Source organism: Octopus sinensis, linkage group LG8, assembly GCF_006345805.1.
Source record: "Octopus sinensis linkage group LG8, ASM634580v1, whole genome shotgun sequence".
Taxonomy (NCBI): domain Eukaryota; kingdom Metazoa; phylum Mollusca; class Cephalopoda; order Octopoda; family Octopodidae; genus Octopus; species Octopus sinensis.
In genome coordinates, this window is record NC_043004.1 from 69,232,945 (window position 1) to 69,248,664 (window position 15,720).

A 15,720-nucleotide genomic window follows, 5' to 3' on the forward strand; every position below is an offset into this window, starting at 1 on the left:
ATTGATTAGGGTACATAGGTGCATATTTGGATGCAGTTGACGAAAATAGGAAATGTGAAGGAATTCGAAAATTCTGTATTCGACCTGCTAGAAATAACAAAGTTTAATTTTCACCAGCTTAGTGTATTTATAGCTACATTATCAAATGTATGACTAGTAATGGAATACCTATGACCGTTAGTCAACTCGACCAGGGTCTTTGGGCTGGGTCTTAACAAAATACTAATATCGAATAACAGACAACATAAACCATTAAAAAATTGTAGGAAAAGGTTTCGTTTAAAACATAAAAATCTAAAAATTTGTGAGTGTGTGTATGGGTGGAGGCGAAATTTGAAAAGGTGTTTTTTTTTTGGCATATTCGTAATCTCTGACATCTAAAACGTAGAAATCTGAAAAAAAAAAATGTTAATACAATTTTCAAAGAGAGGTGCGATTCTACATTAGCATCAAATCTTTTATCAATTTCACTCATTAGACTACGGCCATACTGGAGCACCACCTTGAATAATTTTTAATAGACTTGGAATCAATCCCAGTACATATATTTTAAGCTTGGTACCTATATTTTTGCCGAGCTACTAAGTTACAGAGATAGAAATAAACTCAACACCGGTCGTCAGCGGTTGTGGGGGACAAACTCAGACACAAACACTCACGTATATATATATTACGGGCTTCTTTCAGTTTCCTTCTACCAAACCCTCTCACAAGGTTTTATTCGGTCCGAGGCTATAGTAGAAGATACTTGCCCAAGGTGTCACACAGTAGGACTGACCCAGAACCATGTTGTTTGGAAGCAAGTTTCTTATCACATAAAATGTTTAAGTTCATCACTACAGATTTTCTATGGAATTGAGTGCCGGCACTGAAATTAGAGGAATAAACTAACTTGCTTCCTTGTTTGTACACATGGTTGGTTCACTGCTATTTATAGAGAGAATTAGAGAGAGGGGGGGAGAAAGAGAGAGTCCTACTTAAGGGGAGAGAATCGCTATAAAGTTTCCTTTTTTTTATTTCCTCTTTTCTCAGATTACGTTTTCTGAAAGTTACTATCACTAAATTTGTTAATGAATCCTTTGATCTTTTAGCTATGGAAACACTTTCAGACTATCTTTTCTTCAAAACTGAATTACCTCAGTGACTAAGAAACGTAAAGTAGATCAAAGTACAGAGTACGTTACTATTTCTATTTGGACGGAAAGTGAAACTCTACACAAATATCCGATGTTACTGTTACGAGCCAACGAAGAAGTGTCTTCTAATTGCCTCGACTGGCTTGGAATAAACGGCGAAATCTCTCTCAAATACCGCCTATTGGGCCGGGCTTGGCACCGTGGTTAAGAAAGCATGCGTCGTAAATATGTGGTGTCGGGTTCAGTTTCACTGTCTTCACTTCCACAGTTTAAGCAAATCTCTTCTACTTCATGTTATCCGGACAATCAGTGCCATGTTAATACAATTTGGTAGATTGGTAGACAGAAACTGTATGGATGCCAGTTGCGCTATGTGTGTGTGTGTATTATATGTATGTATATATATATATATATATATATATATATATATATATATATATATATATATATATATATATATATATATATATATATGTATGTATGTGTGTGTGTATGTATGTATGTATGTATGTATGTATGTATGTATGTATGTATGTATAGTGTTTGTGTGTATGTATGTATGTATGTATGTATGTATGTATGTATGTATGTATGGATGCATGTATGTATGTATGTATGTATGTATGTACCCTGTTCAGTTCCCGTTTAAATTGCAAACAGATTTACAAATACTGGCATGTAACACAGTCAAATCATAAAATTGCTTGATTGTAATGTTAAGGTTAGATCAAAGTTGAATTGGTGGATGGCTGGAAGGACGAGAGGATTGCCGAAGTGCGACTATGAAACGATTGATGGTTGATTATTATCAATTCTGCAGAGCCTCTTGATATACTATAGTTTTGGTCTTGCTCTCTGCAGTATAAATAAACAAATGATTTGGATTGCCGACTACTGAATATCCTACATACAGTTGGCCATGGGAAAAAAAACCTCGAGGAAGACATGGTCCGACATGGAATAAACAGAAATTTGTATAAGACACTCTATTGCAAAAACTGCCCCGACAACGACGGGCTATTCATCTATGGAAGAAAATAAAAAGCATTACATATAGTTTTATTGCTTCAGTGCGTTGGTAAAGTTTTAATAAATCTTAATACAGTTATTTGAAAACAAATATCCTTTCTACTAAAGGCACGAGGCCTGAATTCGTGAGAGGGGACCAGTCGATTTACCTTTCATTTGTAAGTTTTACATCTGTTGTTGGAGATGTTGTAAAAGTTTTGATTGAGGATACGATAGTTAATCCACTAAAGCGCATGCGTTAACTGAAAGGTAAAAATTCAGTAAAAATATTCTCTCTCTCCCTCCCGCTCTGTCGCTCTCTGTCTCTCATATTCCCTATCTTTTTTTTTTTTTTTACATGTTTCAGTCATTTGACTGCGGCCATGCTGGAGCACCGCCTTTAGTCGAGCAAATCGACCCCGGGACATATTCTTTGTAAGCCCAGTACTTATTCTATTAGTCTCTTTTGCCGAACCGCTAAGTGACGGGGACGTAAACACACCAGCATCGGTTGTCAAGCAATGCTAGGGGGACAAACACAGACACACAAACACATAAATACATATACATATATATATATATGTACGACGGGCTTCTTTCAGTTTCCGTCTACCAAATCCACTCACAAGGCATTGGTCGGGCCGAGGCTATAGCAGAAGACACTTGCCCAAGATGCCACGCAGTGGGACTGAACCCGGAACCATGTGGTTGCTTAGCAAGCTACTTACCACACAGCCACTCCTGCGCCTATCTTTCTGTCTTTTCCCGTCTCCTCTTCTGCCCTCATTATGCCACCACATTTCCCTCAACCTAACACCTTTGCAAACTTCTCATTTTATTACATAATAGCCCAATCCCCGAAGGGGCCCATTAGTGATTTTTATTGAAATCCAATTAGCCTATAAACTGAACTGGATGTTAGTTTAACATTTGTCTATGGAAGAAAATGAAGGACATTATCCATAGTTTTATTGTTTCAATACGTTAGTAAAGTTTTAATAAAACAAACATAAAAACACTTTACCTTTCACTGGTTAGTTTTATATCTGTTGTTGCAGATATTGTAAAAGTTTCGACTGAGCTTACGATAGTTAATTCACTAAAGCGTATGCGTTAACTAATAGATAAAATTCAGTAAATACATTCTCTCTCCCGTTCTGTCCCCATCTCTCTTTGCTTCTCACATTTCCTCTCTCTCCGTTTCTTCCTCTCTCGTTCCCTTCCCTGATATGAGCCAACCTCATTACAAAAAAACTGCACAAATCTGTTCTGATCAAGAGACCTATCTGCGGGGGTAAGACAGTATCTATAGTTTTATTATTTCAGTACTTCGATAAAGTTTCAATAAATCTTAATACGGTAAATACAAAACAAATATAAAAACACCTTACCTTTCATTTATTAGTTCTACACCTGTTGTTGGAGATGTCATAAAAGTTTTGACTGAGCAGACGATAGTTAATTCACTAAAGCGCATGCGTTAACTGAAAGGTAAAAATTCAGTAAACACATTCTCTCTCTCCCGCTCTGTCCCTGTCTCTCTCTGTCTCTCACATTCCCTGTCTCTGTTTCCTCCTGTATCTTCCCCTTCCTTGGTATCAGCCACCCTCATTACGCCACCACATTTCCCTCAACCTAACACTTTTGCACCCTTCTCATTTTATCATATAATAGCCCCCCCCCCCCGTAGGGGATCCTTTAGCCTAATTGAACTGTATGTTAGTTTAATATGTTCGTGAAGATCGGTTCACTGGTTTAGGCAGTAAGATGGTAGCAGACAGAAATTGCCATATATATATATATATATATATATATATATATATATATATATAATATATATATATATTATATATATATATATATATATATATATATGTATGTATATGTATGTATATATATGTATGTATATAAATTATAATTTAGGATATCTAGGAGATACAACCACGCTGGAAATAGCAGTCAAAACTTGACTCTAAATCCACATTAAAATGTTCATACAGCACCAGGAGAGAAGACAAAGAGACAAAATAAACTAGCAAAAAAATTACTGGATAATTCCAGATCCCGGATTTCTGACTCTGCATTAGAAATGCTCTGCCTTCATCAGTTGAATATACTCAGATAGCACATAAATACAAATATATATACAACATACGATATACTTACCTATACGAACGTATACATACATATATATGCACGTATGCACACGACCAGTTTATATGCATACATATATATGCATATGTATGCATGTACATGCATACATATACATATATAAATACATCATAGTGAAAGTAATAAAAATGAAACTACCATATATATATAATGAAAGTATTAATAATTTCGTTATTAAAACTGATAGTATTATCCCACATTACAATGAATATGTTATTGTTTCACTTTCGACACGTCATACTGAAATAGTGTAAGAGATAAGAGATTGCTTCGAGCTCGCATAAGGCAAGAAGTTGAAAATTCTGTTTGGCCCTTGACACTGCATGGATCCTATGTAAGGCATGTGTAATATTTGAATGAATTCGGTTGGGTTGTTCTTGAGTTTTAGAGGCGCACACATACATACAGACATTCTCAATTTTATATGTATATATATGTATATATATACAAGTATGTGTGTGTGTTTGTGCAGTTGCGTGCATCTGTGCGCGTGAATATGTGTACTTTTTTGCCTATGCTTCTCTCACATCGCCGCTTCACAACCGGTTTTAGTTTGTTAGCGTCTCTGTAACATAATGGTTCGGCAAAAGAGACCGATAGAATAAATACTGGGGTCGATTTGTTGGGCTAAATTCTTCAAGGTGGTGCTACTGCATGGCTGGACTCTAATGACTGAATCAAATTTCATATATATATATATATATATATATATATATATATATATATATATCGTGCTAGCGCGGAAAACGGACGTTAAACCATGATGATGATATATATATTGTTATTGTTGTTGTTGTTGGCATCCTTTTATCTCGGGAGACAATAGAGTTGCGCATAAACTAATCCAGTCTGGTTTTTACATTTCATGTCCTCTCCAGTTTCCTCTCCAGTTTTGCGCAGGCCTGGGCTAGATGTAAGCAAATCCTGGGTAGCCCAATCGTCAGGATTCCTCTCTCGAACTTGCTGACGGAGTCCAAAGGAAGGTAGGACCCTACGTTGGGCACCAGCTTGGTTGCAGGAGCTGCCGGAAGAGTGTCAAGCCGAACACTAAACCGCCTACGGGGCTCCACTCCGGATTTCTTTGAAGGTTGTCTCCTTTCCGTAATCCTGGATAGGGGCCCATACTGGGTACTGTCAGCCGGAGCCAGCTGAGCCCGGAATTCGTGTCAGGCAGGGTCATCACTCCCTGAAGTAGTGAAGAAAATCGCTACCCACTATATATATATATGTGCATGTGTGTGTGGTTTTGGTAATGCAAACAGGAAAAATAGAGCTCAAAATATTAACATATGCATATTTTCATTAATATTTAGCAGAACAGAGTAACTCAAGGGAGGGCGGAGTGATTCGTGCGTTGGCACTTATCACTTAAACACCCACCACACAACTCGCTCTCTTTCTCTCCCTTTCACATACACACGCGCACACATATGCTTATGAAAGTATCTGTGTGTGCGTGTGTGTATCTTTATATCCATACATGTATTATATCAGCACATATCTGAAAGATCATATTTCATAGTCTCTTCCTCATAATCCTAATAAATCATTTTCCTTATTTCCTACAACTGTCTGCTATTGTGATATATTGATAATTATAAGTGAAGGCATTTGTACGGATCTCCTCAATGGTATGACTCACTTCATCCTATCTCGTAATTCTATCTAAACTGTCCAAAATATATCGTATTTTTATTATTATTTATTTCGTAAGCGGCATACAATTGCGTCGTAAACTATACATGTTTTCAAGCGGACCAATTACATTGGTTTCCTGCATTTTTTGACAGTATGAGCGACAAGCTAAAGCAACGACGTGGCTATATTGTTAGGGCGTCGAACAAAGTATTTTTTCCACCTGCTTATACACTTTGAGCTCAAATTTCCATCGAGGTCACCTTTGCTTTTCATCCACCCGAGGTGGGGCTTGAGGTTTCGTTGAATTGTCAGAGACTGGGCATCACTGTTTCGATTCTTGAATCCATAAAGCCAGTTACCCGGTTTTCATAGCGTGTAAGTGATTGGAGTCACAACATTTCTGCCAAAAGGGACACCGATCCGTCGCGGTGTGGAATGGAGCAAGGTGAAATGAAGTGTCTTGCTCAAGAAAACAACACACCTCTCAGTCCGTATATCGAAACCACAATCCCAAGCTCGCGTGTGTGTTTTTGAGTCTGCGTTTGTCCCCCCACTACTGCTTGACAACCGGTGTTGGTGTGTTCACGTCTCCGTAACTTAGTGGTTCGGTAATAGAAACCGACAGTATAAGTACCAGGCTTAAAAAGGTAAGTAATAGGGTCGATTCGTTCGGCTACAATTATTCAAAATGGTGCTACAGCATGGCCAATTAAATTAAAATGATATATACTATATGTAATATATGTGTGTGTATGTGTGTGCGCGTGTGTGTGTGTGTGTGTGTTTGTGTTTGTGTTTGTGTGTTTGTGTGTGTGTATATATATAGTCATTTATATCTATGTATATATGTGTTATATATATAATTAATATATATATATAATTAATAAAGATTTTAGAAATGTTTACTACCAGTGGCCTGGCGTACAGAAAAATTAGTCAATACACTATATATTACTCATACAAAATACAGTGTACATTTAAACACATTAAGAGGTATCCATCCTTACGCTAGAAGGAACAGCTTTGAACTTTAGCTGTTCCTTCTAGCGTAAGGGAGTTCTATGATGGATACCTCTTAATGTGTTTAAATGTATTATATGTATTATATATATATATATATATATATATATATATATATATATATATATATATATATATTATATATATATATATATATATATATATATATATATATATATATATATATATGTGTGTGTGTGTGTGTGTGTGTGTGTGTGTGTATGGAATAAGCATCGGGTAATGAAGAATTTTGTTTAAGAACACAACCCACCTCTCCTATCGGGGAATGAAAACCCCGATCGCAAGATCGCGAATGCAACAACCTACCTCTTAGACCACGCTCCTTCGCAAGTGATAAGGGTTGTGTGACTTGAATGAAGATTATTGTCTCCTGTATATAGCTAGAATTACATTTTAAAGTAATTCGTAACAAAATTAAAGCTTGAGTGTTAATCCTGGCGCCCCGAATATGAAATATTTGTCCAATTTGAAAGTGAACACAACTCACATGGAGCTAATCCTCTTCTTCGTTTTCACGGATTGCATTTTCAAGTTACACACTACAGATCTTAAATTATTCGTGACGAATAACTCAGTCCCTACACTGACTATCAAAAATATGTTGAACCGTTTTGTCGAAGGAGTGGAAAATTTGAAGTGGAAACAACGCATTTGTTATGAAATTACATTTTCAAATCATACAGACGTACTTATATTTTGAATATCGGATTTCGGGTATATCTCTTGCATAATCAACCGGTTTGTTACTGGAAAGCAACTGAAAAAAAGAATATATTTGAAATATTTGAATTTAAATTTGTTTCTGTGCAAATTAGAAGAGAATGTTGCTGTACTTGAGATGTTCATATTTTGCTAATTAAACACACGCACAACATATTTGGCCTTCACTTCAGCTCTATTTTCATTATTTTAGCTTTTTGGTCAAAGCTCTTTCGTTACACATTCTATGAATTCTTGAGCGACTCTCTATCCCACGTGTCTTCTCTTCTTCCATTTATTCCGTTTTGTTTTTCTCTGGTAAGAAGAGAATGGTTCTCTTTTTATATTCAACATGTTAAACATCAAATGTAGACTAAAATCCCAATTGTGCATAAATAGAAATCACTACCGAGCAGTTATGCTCTGTTACAACGTGGTATTGCTTCCACTTTTGTTTCTTAGAGAACAAATATACTTCGCGAAGGAAGTAAAATTGCACTTATTCCTATATTAGAACGAATGGATATACTATGTATTGGAAGTTTGTAAGGAAGCAACCCGACATGCGTATTTTTCGTGCAATTAAAATGATTGTACACTGACTCCTATATTAGCTCTTTCGACCAATATTTTAATTCAAGAAGAGAGTAATTTATACTTCTACACATGCAACTAAGCGGTGGGGATGATTGCCTTAGTGTGTCTAGATACTTGTTTATGATTAGAGATTTGTGATCCTATACTAACAAACATCTTCAAGCAACTTTAACAGAATTTTTATTAAAACCTTTATGTTTCTACGTGAAGGAATATGTATATCTTTATGAACTGGAGATATGTATCAAGGTTTAGAAATTCTTTTGCGTGCTTGTAGTCATCGATTCATACAATCAGAAGGATAATATCTTCATCCGTGTTTAGCGTATTTGATATTATATATAGTTACAGGTATTACCTCCTTTGGCCAACATATTTTTAAATGTTATGTCACACATTTTATTCCACTAATCTATCATATTTTGCCTAATAGTACGACCATAATTTTAAGGCTTCTGTCAGTTGCGGTTGACTACTTATCTTTACCTGAAAATTTTTTTTACAGAGACCAGGCTTAGGTGAGTCTTTCTGAAAAATGTCCAGCAGTTACTCATGCAACAAATCTCCCTTTTTTATTTGCCAAAGTTGTCCAAGGGAAAGTCAAGAACCGAGACAGCTCGCATTCGTACGTTATTGGTGGAATCAAAATCTAAAAAGCCAAAACAAATTCTACAAAGTATTTTGTGTAACACTAAAAATTCCGCCACTCCACCGCCATTGCCTGTAACTTTATTTTATTGACCTGGGAAAGGCTGAAAGGAAAAATTAACCTCATTAGGATTTGAACTCATTTCGCAGTTGATTTGTGTGGCGTGGCTCTCAAGACAAATAATCAAAAGCGGTCCAACTGTGACCATATCTTCTTTCTAATAGTACATTGGACTAATTTATTCTATGTGTACCTTCCTTATTTAAGAATGTAAAGTGAGAATTGAAGGCGATTTGGCTGCTGTTTCATGCAGTTTGAGCGATTGAGTGGTAGTTTCTTCCCATTTTGTTTTGTGGAATGTGGATCTCAGTTTCATCTCTCGGTTGAATGCTATTCGCTCTATTTCTTACTCGTGGTTATATATACAGAGAAAAGAAGAACATTCAATTCAACACACAAAATATTATTTCTTCTCTATTATAAAGCTGATAGCTTTTCCTTCGTCAGAAATCAATAATAGTTGTTTTGGCGTATCGTTGAAGTCTTTTCTTACACAAATTTGATGGTGATTCTAAATTATTAATGGTCTTTTTCCTATGTCGAATGCTGATTTTAAAAATAACTAGAAAGCAATTTGGAGTCGTGCCTATAATTAAAAACTGCTGTTAATTAGTTGAAAACGTAACGTTATTGACCGAGTTTTCAAGTCACCCAGTATTGATATTGTCTATTCAACAGAATATTAAACAGATGTCTTCAGACTAAGAATGTGAAAGAATTGTTTAAAATTTATTTTAGTTGAAACTGGCCAAATTCTTAGCATGGTGAAGCTTTGGCAAATACGCACGACTACCGACGGCCAAAAAGAGTAGATGAACAAGGTAGAAATAGCAGTCAAACCTATCCCTCACAAATCAAGCTCTATTGTTTTAAAAAGGATATGTGATAAAATGGTCATAGAAAAAGACGGGGTAGTCATAGTTGGAGCTCGTTGACCATACAACTCTGTTGCTATTGAAATAGCTATAGAGGTTCTAACTGTGGCTGACCATCACTTAGATATACAACGACAGAGGTTCAGCTAACCGATGTGTATTGTGGGAGCTCTGACACATCCAAGCGAATGTTTGCGTTAACTTGCAGTGCTGAATACAAGCCTTAATTAAAAAAAGACTCCGCCGGTTACGATGACGAGGGTCCCAGCTGATACGATCAACGGAACAGCTTGCTCGTGAAATTAACGTGCAAATGGCTGAGCATTCCACAGACACGTGTACCCTTAACGTAGTTCTCGGGGATAATCAGCGTGACACAGAGAGTGACAAGGCTGACCCTTTGAAATACAAGTACAACTCATTTTTGCTAGCTGAGTGGACTGGAGCAACGTGAAATAAAGTGTCTTGCTCAAGGACACAACGCGTCGCCGGGAATCGAACTCACAACCTTACGATCATGAGCCGAATGCTCTAACCACTAAGCCACGCGCCCTCACAAGCCTTAATATGGGGCCTCCGAATATTGCAAAAACTAAAGGGTCTAGGTTTGCTTCTATATGGTCACTCGACATACTATAAATAGCAGGAAAGTGATTCTCGAATCACACCCTGTCATTTCGGGTAGAGAAATAGACGCATTAGATAAAATAATCCGGTAACCACGAAAAAGAAGAGAAGGTCATCGTGGGAATGTCTTTCATCATGCATTCATCATACACGAACTCAAACTGGGGCCGAGCCTATTTTCTCTTGGGACAGAAGATGAGAGTAAGCGTACCTTATTAATACATTATATAGAGTAGTGTAGCGTGATTCGCATAAGGACTCGAATTTGGCACTAAAGTTAGTATGTATGTAGTTTCGTATTTATGGAAACATCCAAGTGTAAGAGTTCGTATTTGTATATATGTAGTATTTAGTATTTATGAGTTATTAGCGACATCAGTTCTTTTACTCACCCTAGAGCTGAACTGCATCTTCTTCTCCTGTCGCTTACCAATTTTATTAATTATTATGGCTTCATATGTGCGTATATAAAAGCTGTGGAAAAGAGGAGTGAGATACACACACACACACATTTATGATATATTGTGTAGCATCTTGGAAGGGTCATTATATCAATAATACAAAAGTTAAATGTGTGTGTGTGTGTGCGCGCGTGCGTCTGTATATACATATATATACGTATACACACACGCATACCATAATATGAATATATATATATTATATACATATATATATATATATATATATATATATATATATATATATATATATATATTATATATATATATACATAAAATTAATGTAAACAGCTTGGCGCAAAATATGTGTGTGTGTGTATGTGTGTGTGTGTGTGTGTATGCAAAATTATGTAAGAAGTTAAAGAGAGTATGTATGTAGATATATAGATATATATATTATATACATACATGCATACACACACACATACATACATGTCGTGTGTGTGTGTATGTGTGTGTGTGTGTGTGTGTATGTGTGTATGTGTGTGTGCGTGCGTAAATATGTTAAAGAGATAGAGCAATATAAATGATGAAATATGATGTATTTTAAGCAAAGAAGATTAGAAATTGCAGTTTTTTTCCAAACCAATCAATCACCAAAGATGAAGCTATAATGTCGTCATATGTATATTGTACATACGAAGTGCATTCCAAAAGTTTTGAGACTCTCTCTTTTTAGGAAAGGCAGTCACTACTTTCCTAGATTATCGTAATTTTAGTATATCTAATAAGCTGACATGCCAACTTTTGTTATTCCAGATTGAAGGAGGTGGTTGTAACAACACCATGAACACACCCTGCCGAACACGGCTTCGCACAACTGACCAGTTTGCAGAATGCAGTTGGGACGTTTGGAAGCTAAATATGCGATAATGTTTTGTGTCTAACTGGGTAAAAAACGTTACGAAGACTTATAAAATACGCCAGGCTGTTTATTGATTGGATTCTTCACTGGAACAAGAGGTTCAATGATACGTTCTTTACATTATTCAAGTCACTGACTGGAATAGAACTCGGAAACTTGGGGTTAGTAGCTCGCGCTCTTAACCACTACGCCATATACCCACGTTCCGAGTTCAATTCCAGGCAGTGACCTGAATAATAATAATAATAATAATAATAATATAATAATAATATAATAATAATAATAATAATAATAATAATAATAATAACAAAAAAATACCTTAGGAATGAGAACCCAGGTTCGAAATTTTCCCAAGACACCTGATGAAGGCTGGAGTGTATATCAGCTGAAACGTTGTGTTAACAACAAACAAGATGAGGACAAATATCCGCCGAATGTAAATAATGTAAATAATGTACATAATTCCTCATCTCTTAAATATAGAACTGGAAGTTTCAATAGTGATAGAAAGGAGGTAAGAGACAATGAGAAGTGTGAGACGAAAAGGGGTGTCATAACTTCAATGATGGTTGAGAAAATACGCAATTTTCTGGAGGGAGACCTTCATCTATCCGTAAAGACAATAGGCATACAATTTGGAGTTGGTGTGGCAAATCTAGACAGAATTATTCATGAAGATCTGAATATGCTCAAAATTGATGCAAAGTTTGTTCCGATAGAACTCAGTAACGAGCATTCTTGACAGAGATGGATATCAAAACTATTTCCCACCCTCCTTACGGTCCTCCAGGCGTTGCTCCCTATGTCTTTTTGTTGCTCCATAGGATGAAGGAAAATATCAGAGGCAGTCGTTTTGAACTTGAGGGAAGCTATGGTATGTGTCCTGGATACCTTTACAGTGGGAACTTCCATTGGGCCTTCACGAAGTGGCCTTCACAAGTGCGTCGAAGACAGAAAATTCTACTTTGAAGATTAAAGATTTGTATTTCTTTGAAATTAATTAGTGTCTCTCTTGAAAAAGTCTCGGAACATCAGGAATTTGATAGTATCCATAGAGTTTATATAAATATATAGATGCCATAGAGTTTATATAAATAGATCGATGATACAAAATGGAATGAAGGACATTCTTTATTTAAAATCATTACAATTGTTCCAGAATTTCCAAACTCTTTCAGGAGAGACATTTGTTTAATTTCAAAGAAGTACAAAACTCTAGTCTCCTTCTGAAGTAAGACCTTGTGACTTCAACGTACTTGTACTGCTCCAGCCATTTCGTGAAGGTCTCTTGTAAATTCTCCAAAGTGAAGGTATATAGGGTTCCTCTAACAGCCTCCATCTTTTCAAGCTCCTCAAAACGACTCCGTCTCAGGGTCTCCATCAGCTTAGGGATCAACAAAAGGTCACAGCGAGCAAGGTCTGGACTATAGTGAGAGACAGATAGTTATGATACCCATCTCTGACAAGTATTTGGTTACCACGATGGAATTGGCACAAGAAGAGTTTGGTAAGATAAAGTTACCTTCTCGCGTCATACTGCCGACTCATAAGGACCGGTTCCTCACTTTCCATGGCCTATAAATTCCCCACCCGGACAGTACCCCGGTCCGTCGCAGGATTACTCATTTTTGCCATATGTGTATGTTTTTTGTGTTGGTTTGTTTTCATTCGTGTGTGTTTGTATATGAGTACGTGTGTATGTGTATGTACAAATATATATGTACACGCGTATACACACATACCTACCTGTATACATATATTCATAGTAGTTTATGTACGCATGTATGAATGTGTGCACACGTGTAAGCTTATGTATTCGTATATGTGTGTGTACTTGTATATGTACGTATGTGTATTCGTATATGTGTCTACGCGCATACTAGTGTACACTGTATCCGTTTGTATATACGTGTGGAAATGTATATGTGTACATGTGTGCATGTATGTGCATATGTGTGTGCGTGCATATGTGCACGGGTGTGCGTATATATATATATGTGTGTGTGTCTGTGTATGTGTGAGCGCGTGTATGTGTGTGCGTGTATGTGTGTGTCCATGCGTATATATATACGTGTGTGTGTGCGCGTGTGCATATGTGCGTGTGTATGTGTGTGTTTGTGTATGTGTGTGCGTGCGTATGTGTGTGTTTGTGTGCGTGTTTGTGTGTATGTATGTGTTTTGTGTGTGTGTGAGTGTGCATCTGTGTGTGTATTCATCTGCATTTGTGTATACATATGAGTGTATATGTGCCGATTGTTAGATGCCTATTTTCATTTTCGAAAATTATTCCACTCAAGTGGAACGTATCTTTTAAAATAAGTTAACAATATAATCTTGTTCCGCTTCATATCACCAAAATAACAAAACAACGCCATTCAAAATGGCTTCCACGATCGTTTTGTTCGCCATATTTAGTTTTGCTTTCTTTAAATATTAAATTTCTTATTTAACTGTCAAGGCTCACACAACAATTTCCGACTTGTTTTACTAGAAGAAAGACAGTTTTGGTGCAGTATTTGATAATGTTGGTGTTGTAGTTGTTTTTGTAGATTTTTTATTGTTGTTTCTGTTGTTGCGGTTTTTTTTAGTCGTCCTTGCTGCTGTTATTTTGGAGCATTCATTTTAAGTGTTCTATTACTAGTTGTTATCCTGGTTGCTTTTGTTGTTGTTGTCGTCGTCGTCGTTTTTGCTGTTTCTTGAGAGTATTCTTTTTTCAGTAAAATAGTTGCAGTTGTTGCTGTCTTCTTCTTCTTCTTCTTCTTCTTCTTCTTCTTCTTCTTCTTCTTCTTCTTCTTCTTCTTCTTCTTCTTCTTCCTTCCCTCTCCTTTCTTCTTCTTCTCTTCTTATTCTTCTTTCTCCTCTCCTCCTCCTCTTCGTCTTCTTCTTCTTCTCTCCTTCTTCTTCTTCTTCTTCTCTTCTTCTTCTCCTTCTTATTCTTCTTCTTCTTCTTCTTCTCCTTCTTCATCATTTTCTTCTTTTTCTTCTTTTTTTCTTTTTTTTTCTTCTTCTCTTCTTCTTCTTCTTCTTCTTCTCTTCTTCTTCTTCTTCTTTTTCTTCTTCCAATCAGGACTCACGCCATTAGCCACAAAGAATAATCTCTAATTCGAGCCTACTCTAGGCTACTAAGAATGCGTGTAGCAACTTGAAGATCCACCCACCACACTTGATAGACTGGCGGTTGCACGGACGCGAAAGCTACGTTGTTATCCTCATTCCGTAAACGGTGGCTATTTTAAGGGTGGAGAGCTAAACCATCCAGGGGTACAGAGGATTCGCAATCTAGACTAGGGTCTGAAAGTTTACCACACCATAGTGGGTTACACCATGGTTCCTCTGCTTTGGTTCTTCTGCTTTGGCAGAAGTAGGAAGAAAGAGTAAGAGAAAGTTGTGGTGAAAGAGTACAGCGGGGTTCACCACCCTCCCCCGCCGGAGCCTCGTGGAGCTTAGGTGTTTTCGCTCAATAAACACACATGATGCCCGGTCTGGGAATCGAAACCGCGTTCTTACGACCGCGAGTCCGCTGCCCTAACCACTGGGGCCATTGTGCATCCACGTTGTTGCTGTTGCTGCTGCTGCTGCCGCCGCTACTGTTGTTGTTGCAGCAATGCGTCCTTCTTTCTCTTCTAAGACGCAAGACGGTAATTTCAGGGTGGGTGGCGAATTTGGCTGATATTCCAAGCAAATGGAGTGTCTTTCGTTGACACATACAATGTTGCTTTCATCGTTGTTGTTACTGTTGTTGTCAATTTGGAGGTACTGGCGGTGGCCGTTGTTGTTGTTGCGGTAGTTGTGATGGTGGTGGTTGTGGTTGCTGTTGTTTTAGACTATTCACTTTTAGCGCTAAAATAATCGTTGATGTTGTTATTTGGCCTCTTTGGTCAAATCAATTGTCGTT

General features: G+C 37.0%; 1 long non-coding RNA gene across 1 annotated transcript in view; it reads right to left on the reverse strand.

The window, feature by feature from the left end:
* Window positions 1–346: 346 nt before the first annotated feature.
* The window catches only part of LOC118764570, a 34,071-nt gene continuing 18,697 nt past the window's right edge, over window positions 347–15,720 (reverse strand). The window contains exons 2-3 of the long non-coding RNA XR_005000392.1: window positions 7,685–7,752; window positions 347–392 (exon numbers count right to left, since the gene is read on the reverse strand). This is a non-coding gene — a long non-coding RNA (uncharacterized LOC118764570). The remainder of the gene's footprint in view (window positions 393–7,684; window positions 7,753–15,720) is intronic.